We start from the raw sequence: 9,218 nt of genomic DNA on the forward strand, positions 1-9,218 counted from the left end.
TGCACAGTCATACATAGTACAGTAGTACAATGAAATTGGAAAAACTGTCCCACGTCGGTACTACATATAACACAACACGACACGATATGACACATCACAACGCAACACAAACAACACAACACAGTATATTAACTTAGAAATAAAAAAGAAGAATAAGTGTTATGTGTATTGCACACTGTTATTATTGCACATTAATTATTATTGCACCTTGTTATAAATATAAATATTACTATTGTTATTGTTTTAAACATTGTTACCTCCCCTAAAAAAAGTCCAGGCAGGTAGCCAATCAGGTCAGCTATTTGCATTGATTAGGCTATTGCCCTGTTGTAAAAGCTGTCCTTGAGTCTGTTTGTTCGGGACCTCAGCAGCCTGAACCTCCTGCCAGACGGCAGCAGCTTAAACACCCGGTGTCCTGGGTGTGTACAGTCTCGTGAGGATGCTGCGTGCCCTCTTGAGACAGCGAGTGCTGTACAGGTCCTTCAGGGAGGGAAGAGGATGTCCAATGATTTTTGGGCCATATTGATGACCCTCTGGAGTGCCTTTCTGTGTGCTGTGGTGCAGCTGGAGAACCATACACCGATGCAATATGTCAGCACACTTTCAATGGAGCAGCGGTAGAAGACGGTCAGCAGCTCCTTCTTCAGGTCCATTTTTCTGAGGATTCTCAGAAAGTGGAGACGCTGTTGGGCCTTCTTTAAGACCGCAGAGGTGTTAGAGCTCCATTGGAGGTCTGTGTCTATGTGCACACCCAGAAACTTGAAACTGGAGACCCTTTCCACGCACTCCCCTTGATGCTGACAGGCTGCAGCTCGGACTTCCTCCTTCTGAAGTCAACTACCAGTTCTTTTGTCTTGGTGGTATTGAGGTCCAGGTTGTTATCTACACACCAATCTGACAGCCTCTGAACTTCAGCTCTGCACGCCGTCTCATCTCCCCTGAGATGAGCCCCACCACGGTGGTATCATCTGCAAACTTGATGACTGCGTTGTCTGGGTGGGTACTAACACAGTCATGTGTGTACAGAGTGTACAGTAGGGGACTCAGTACACAGCCTTGTGGAGAGCCGGTGTTGAGGCTGAGGGCTGAGGAAAGATGAGGCCCCACTCTAACTCTCTGTACACGGTCTGACAGGAAGTCTCTGATCCAGCGGCAGGTGGTAGAAGGAAGTCCGATTTCCAGCAGTTTAACTATTAGTCTGTCCGGGAGTATCGTATTGAAAGCAGAGCTAAAGTCAACAAAGAGCAGCCTGGCGTAACGGCCCTGCACTTCCAGGGCCATTCCATTACTGTTGGAATACCGTTTTTAAAAGTCTGCAAACTTTGTGTCATCATATTGAATTTACAACATAGTTTAACTTAAAAATATTCAGAAGTAATTTCAACTTGGTGGAATGATGTTTTTAGTTTAGGTCAGCTCAGTCATAGAAACAGGTTTCAGCGCAGAGTTGCATTCATGAAATTTGCGACATCAGAATATCACTCCTTTTATCTTGGGGTGGCTGTGTGAGCATGTACTCGGCTCCTTGAAACAAATTGTCAGTTTCAAAAGAAACAACAAAAACTGAAAATCAAGTAGGAAAACCCTAAATTTATAAAATTAGACAGCATTTTTTAGAAGTGTTCTAATGTCCCGTTTTCTGGAAGGGACCATGAGGTTGCTTCTGTTTCCTCAGTCCTGTCACATCAACCCCCATAAAAAGTCAGCCCAAATAGCTGATACGTTACACACTGTTGGGGTTCTCTTTATCTAAGGCAAAAGAGGGTCTCAGTCCCAATCCAAATTTTCACTCATTTATATTTATTGCCTCAAGCAGTTAGAAAAAAATTAATGTATATGGATCTCTTTCCCATTAAAAAAACACAGTCTGCAGAAGTTTGCTGTAGCACACTTCCAGAAGACACATAGCCCTAATTTGGCAGTAAAAAAAAATATATAAACAAGAATGTGCTTCTATCTGATTGGTCAAAAAACCATTGGGGAGGGCCATGGTTTAGACTCTAGCCCCCCTTATTGGCGCACAGGTTGACCCTAACCTCTTGGTGCTCTTCTTCTACTCCATTGGGTGCAGGTTCACCTAGGGACGGAAACCTGCCTCTCCTGTCACTGTCTATTTCTTCACACACACACACACACACACACACACACACACACACACACACACACACACACACACACACACTGTCTTGCCTCTCCTTTACATGTTATCTAGTTTCATATGGCTGAGGCATACGCCTGAGGCAGCTATTGAGCGCTATCGAGCTATTGTTTGCTTGACCTCATCCTGGTTCACTCCCGCATTCTGCAGACAGCCTGTTTTTTTAATGTTCAGTATGCAGTTAACCAGTAAAGTGATGTAAAATTAATCAAAGTCCCCATACCATTTGGCAATACAGGTTTTGTAAACCAAACTTTACTAGTTACTAAAGTTACTAAAGTTAACACTTTAATTTGTACAGTTGCAAGGTTAAAATAGCACCCCTCTCAGTTGCATGAACTGGACTTCAAATTATTTAAAAAGCAGCCACTGTCCAAATAACAACGTTGAAACTCCTTCATAAAGCCTGAAAGGGAAATAAGGAAACTGCACACACAAGGAGACAGAACTGAACCTAATAAGCATGACGAGACAGGGAGAAAGGTGTGAACAGTTGTTTTGAAGAAAGCACCATCTTTTGTTGACACTCTGCGGTTGAGTAAAAGGAGCGTGTTTATAGTGGAAAGTAAATATGCCCCAAAGGAATGAACCAAACGGTTGGCTGAACGTGGCAATTTTGAGTGGTTGATGTACATGTTCACTCTGACGCTTCTGTCTTTCTAATAGGTGGGACAGTAACTGCGTGAGTATTTGTAAAACGTGTAAAACTCCAGATAGTAACATTAACAGCAACAGTATTTTGTCTATGTCATTACAGAAATTCATCTCATGTAAACAATAAAGCACAGTGTGACGTCAAAAACAGCGCACACCTTTGACGTTGCGTGACAAAATTTCTGTTTTCCTGATCCACATCTAAACGCAAAGAATTAGTTTTCGAAAATCTCCACCCTGGCCGGAGTTTTTAAAAATCTCAGTTTTCACTGACCCAAAGCGCTGTTTAGGTGTGGACAAAAGGCCCAAACGCATAGAAAAAACTACGCGTCATATCCAGTCACGGATATGACTCTTCTTCCACAGAAAATGATATCATAACAATGAATCATAACAATGTACCAGTATAATGCAACACTGTTGTAAAAGGGATGGGTTAATCCAGTGATTTAGTGTGTAGAACAGTAAATTAATATTTTACCACCAGTTAATGTTTTTAAACTTTCATTTTCACTTAATGTGGAAATCTTGTTAAAGTCTAACAAGGATCTGCCTGCAGTTGTTTTTATCTGAAGCTGTCTTCTAAAAAGTATCTGCAGCTTTCTTTATCTGGTCTTTTCTCATGTTGCAGATCTCGCCTTAAATGTGAATGTGAATGAATGCTTACATCTTGTGCTGAAAATCTGAACTCATATGTAATAATTAGCTATTAACAATAGATCCTTTTTGGAAAATCTTACTATTCCTGTCTAAAACATAATGTAGAACTGTGTGTGGAAGAGGACTGGTGAGAGCTGTTATCTAATTATGTCCTGAAGTTTCTCTACCCTAACACCAATCATTTTGCACCATATTCTTAGTAGCATCATCTCTACAGATGTGGAAGTAAAATATAGCGATGCTACAAACACATCATTAAAAGAGATGTTTGCATTTCTGACATGTAGTAACTGTTAAGCTTAATGGTAAATGGATTGTTAAACACTATGAAACACATCATACAAACCTCTGGATGTTAGGAGACTACTATTTTCATATTATTAATTATTGTAAAGAGAAAGGAAGTAGGCACACAGTGACACCGAGCTGACGAATACCACTATCTCACCAAGGCCCTATTCTATGAAGCGAGCTCAACATATGCAGGGTATCTTTCTGTAATGTGGATTCACTTAACCTAACATTGTCGATCAGGATAAAGGGTCACTAAGTTAACCAAGGATTTCACTTTCACATGAAAGAGGTGGTGCTGGCAGCATCTGACTAATCTAAAAGGATCATTTCACAGATCTTATGCCTTTTTTTTCACAGAAAATGATCCCTGTTAGCACCAATTATTCCAGAGACGTTACCAAATAGTGATTAAAAATCTATAAACGACATAAAAAATATACCAGTAAAATGTAAATGTCTGAAAACGTTGGACCACTTTTGTAAAAAGACTATGTTGAAAAATTGACTGGACATGTGAAGGTTACGACACTACATCCTCAGCTAAAAAATATTAATAGTGTATTTGGTAACACGAAGGCAGTAGTACTTCAAAAAGTTACCTGTAGTTTTGGTCCAAAAGTCTAAAATGGCTGTATGTATCGAGAAACGCCCACTACAAGAATGGCCACTACGCCAAACTAATGGCATTGACTTGATCAGCCTTAACCCTGGCCCCTGACTTTGATAGGTGAGATTGATAGATAAATTAATTCATGAACACTGCAGCAGAACAAGGAGTGTACAATAATTTATTAAGTGTGTTAATAATGAATTATTTTTTGTGCATCATTTCCTCTAGCATTAATAAAATTAAAGTATTCCAATTCTGATTTAAAATAAATAATTGAAAATAATTAAATATATAAATAATTAATTTAATGTGTCATTAATGAAAATTACAAAAATGAGAAAATAATAAATTTGTTATGAGCAATTCAAATTGAATGAAGTGATACTAAATCAATTGTTTATAAATTTTGATTATTTTTTCCAATTTTAATTCATTAGTAACACATTAAATTCATTATTTAGTGATCTACCTTAATTTATTTTGGTACTCATGGCCCTCCATACATAATGGATACTGACTGGCTAGGTAACTTGTCAGTTAGATAATCTCTAACTGCTATTCCCTAAATGTTTTATGGATGCATGGAACTTATACTATATTGTAACCCTAAGAGGAACGCCTCACTGATTTCTATTGAACTCAGTTTCTAGCACAAATACACGTACACACTTCTGTGTTGACACAGTACATTCAAGGTGAGTTTCCTTGTGATTGTTCTTTAGGTTCACATAATATGTCTTTCATTTCTTATCAGCAACACACGCACACACACACACACACACACACACACATTTGGTGAATGGATTGTTATCAATCCATCATCATCATCATCATTTATTTATATAGCACTTTAAAAACACACCAATCCATGTACAAAATATCATTCGTTTGCAGTTGTTGAAGTTGTACATGGACCATCGGTGTACATTTACATTAGCACAAGTAGACTATGAAAATAGCAAGTACTCACAAACGAGCATTTCTCATGATACAACGTCAACAAATGCAAATGAATAATGCTTTGTACACAGACCAGGTCCTGTCTTCAGAACAGTATCTCTATTAACTCTCAACAAAGTTCTTGCATATGAGTTGTTTAGAAGTCATCAATACATTTTAGCTACAGAAAATGATGTAGATTACACAGTGATGTGTTATGTGGTAGCATACATTCAAATTATGTCATGACACTGTAATACCAACACTGCAAATATAAATCTGTTAAATGGCTGTTTACAAACTAACATGGAGCAGTGTAATACTTAATGTTGCTCTTAACTATTTAATATAATAATTAAAGGATCTTGTTCTTGAACCACTGATCATACAGGTGTGTATCGGTGTTATGCAAAAGCTTTACACCTTCCAAACTGGTCAAACGTTAAACAATAGACAATTAATATGAGCACCCTACAGCAACTTTCTGTCAAAACAGTTGATATATAACTAACACGAAATTGGAAATATATTTTTTATACACACATCAATTTGTTACACTCAAGATCAGAAAAGGCAAACAGGTATTCACAAAGCCTTAGGAGGATTAGGAGTCTTTCACAGGCAAAACAAAGGTGTGGAGAAAACAAAGGCGTGGCTGCCTCACAGGTAAGTGACGTCACACAATGCCATGGTTACTCGCTCAACCCTAGAACAGACATAGGATGGGCTGTTAATCTCTGGAAAGCTTTAACACTCCTTGGTGCCTGCTCTAGTCTGTCCCTGTGAAACAAAATGCCTGAAGCGTTGACATGAATTTTTCAATGAAACAGCATCTCCTCATTTTTTCTTCGTACAACTGGAGAAGGGGAAAGCTTACATTTGTAGAAAACTGAATGGTAACATCCAATGAAGGTATGTAATCTTTTTAAATGCATTTTTTGTCTCTCATGTCTTTCAAATAAGGGAGCAGCAAAAAGTAAACTAGGCACTGTCACTGGTTGAGAGATATTTCTATAGAACATTTGAAAAAATATGATCCTCAGGGATCAGCCCGTGTGAGGTAATAGCACTCTAATAACTTGCATTTAATCATTTGATGAATTGATTTGTTTGAAAGCAAAACCACTGACAGAAAGCTATCTCAATACCTTATCTCTCCTCTAGCCAAGAAATGGTGGAAAGTGAGAAGCCAGCAGAGGATGGGAGATGGTTCAAGTTTTCCCGGAACAAGTTTTTCGTTTTTATTTTGATATTTGCAGGTCTTTTCCTGATTTACAGCAGAAATACAATGACACCAGGCGGGAACCCAAAAAGTGGATGCAAAATCAATCAGCAAAATTGATGAATTTCTTCAGTGGTCAGATACTAAATATATCCTCACTAAACACTACAGCTAATGACAACTCCTCTCTCTCAGAATACAACTCTACCACCAACTCCTGTTCCTTACATGTCACCTGGACCATATTTAGTCGAATACCCCACGACTACCAGTACATCATAAATGAGCCACAGAAATGTGAACAGGAGAAGCCATTTGTGGTTCTGATCGTTCCTGTGGCCCCAAACAATAGGCAACACCGTGACATCATTCGCAACACCTGGGGGAGTGAAAGTCTCGTCCTGGACAAAGTGGTGAGGCTTTTCTTCTTACTGGGGCTGCACGCGGGGGTGGAGGTGGAGCAGGTCCAACAGCAGGTACTTCAGGAGAGCAAAGAGCATCACGACCTGATCCAGAGCAACTTTGTGGACTGCTACAAGAATCTCACCATTAAGACCATGGTGATGCTGGAGTGGCTAACTGCACACTGCTCCAGCGCCTCTTATGCTATGAAGATTGATTCAGACATGTTCCTGAATGTACATAATCTTGTCAGTATGCTCTTGAATGCTCAAAAATCAAACTATATGACTGGGCTTGTGGCAAATGGCGCTACAGTACTGCGAAATCCAAGCTCTAAGTGGTACCTACCTCATAACATTTATGCTCCGCCACAGTACCCCCGCTATGCTCTGGGCCTGGGCTACATTTTGTCTTTAGACCTCCCAAAAAAGCTCACTGAGGCATCCAGACATGTTAAAGCAGTTTACATTGAGGATGTGTATTTAGGGTTGTTAATGCAGCACCTGGGCATTCCTCCCACCGACCCCCCAAACTGGGGTTACTTCTATGTATTTCCTTTGCCATATAATCGCTGTGCCTTCTCCAGGATAGTAGCCACCACAACTTCTCCACACACTAACCGCGAGCAGATTTGGAATGACTTTAAAAAACCAGGCCCGTACTGCTAACCTGAAGCTGAAAAGATAAGATAAAAATGCAACATGAAACAACAGGGCAGAATTTCCTTGACTCTTTAAAAAATATATATTTTTATATTCACATATAGGCTATTATGATATTCATGTACTATCTCCTAATCTCAAATTTTATTGAAACTGAACTAGTATTGTTCCGCTGTATATTTAAACTACACAGTCAGCCATTTTATGTAGCTTATTATTTAAGGAGTGAAATTTTTATTATCTTTGTAAATGAAGGTTAAAAAAGTGTAATAGTGAAAACATGCAGTAAGACCTGTTCTTGAGCCTTTACAAAACATGATCCCTGACCATCTTCTCAAGTTACAGTCCTCTCCTCTTTGTTCACAATTTCTGGGAAAAAGGAAGGTACACATGAAAGAAACAGAAACCCTTAAGCATATTGACATTAAACACATATTTTGTAACAGGTCAGTTTATGATATAATTTATTTCTCACTGAGCCAGCGATTAAGAAGTTAATAATTTTCCAAGGTGCATGAATAACATTATAAACAAGCTCTACCTTTGAGGTCTGCTGCATGTGTCCTGTCAAACTGTACCCATGCGTTAATTATGGGAATATACATAACACAGGGAGTGAAATAAATGTATCCTTGTGGCCCTAATTTTTTATTACTTTTTAAACTTTAGTGTAGAAAATGATTTTAGACATGAGATTTCTGTTGATGTATGTAGAAAATAGTTTAAGGGTTGAAGGAAGTTCTTCTTTAATCACTCCTTCTTCTGTTCATGTTCTAGGCCCCATCTTCACTTACCATACTGTATATATAAAGGAAATGATGTCTTCCAAAAATTCCTTCTTTTAAGTCCTGTCTGAATTTTTCTTCCACTAAAAGACCGGCTACTATCAACCAGGTCACCATATCTAGAGTAAGGTTTTGTTTTATGTTTAATAAATAAACTGTCAGAAACTACATGTTACATTTTTTATGAACTTATTATATTTTGGATATTTTAGTGATCCAAATAGGATAAAACATAAGAAAAAAATGAGAGTGGTACTCACCCTAACCCTGGACGTTTTGAAAGATTTTTTTTGCTTGTTGTTCTGTACAGTAGATGCACTAACTTTTGTCTACAACTTTTGTCAAAAACATTTTATTGAATTATAATATATAATTATAATATAACTTTAGCAGGTACACTATGTATACATTCCATGTGTAAATATGGTGTTAAAATGTATATAAAAAAAGGTTACAGGGCAATATTTGTTTACCGTAACTGCTATGAAAACAGTTTTTTTTCTGTTATTACCAGTTCGAAAAATACTGTTGACTATTATATTAGACTCTTCTGAATATCTGTCTACTTTATGCCATGCAATTAAATGACCAATCACTGCTTAATGTATTTTGAAATAAAGCTGTACATGAAGGAACTGAATAGATCTTTTTTTACATTTACACTTCTGACATGTGATGTGTGTAACAGTGAAAATCTTAGAAAGGTTAAATGCAGACACTTTGTGGATATTTTGTACACCACAATTAAACAATGGGATAAAATGGAACGAGTTGAACCTCTATGTTGACTGATTTGTGTGTGCAATAAATAATTGATACAGCTAAGTTTTAG

The 9,218-nt window shown here is 38.0% G+C and overlaps 1 pseudogene; it reads left to right on the plus strand.

Annotated features, from left to right (window-relative positions):
• Positions 1–6,711: 6,711 nt before the first annotated feature.
• Positions 6,712–8,989, plus strand: LOC120433676 (annotated as a pseudogene).
• The last annotated feature ends 229 nt before the right edge of the window (positions 8,990–9,218 follow it).

This window comes from Oreochromis aureus, linkage group 16, assembly GCF_013358895.1.
Source record: "Oreochromis aureus strain Israel breed Guangdong linkage group 16, ZZ_aureus, whole genome shotgun sequence".
Lineage (NCBI taxonomy): Eukaryota > Metazoa > Chordata > Actinopteri > Cichliformes > Cichlidae > Oreochromis > Oreochromis aureus.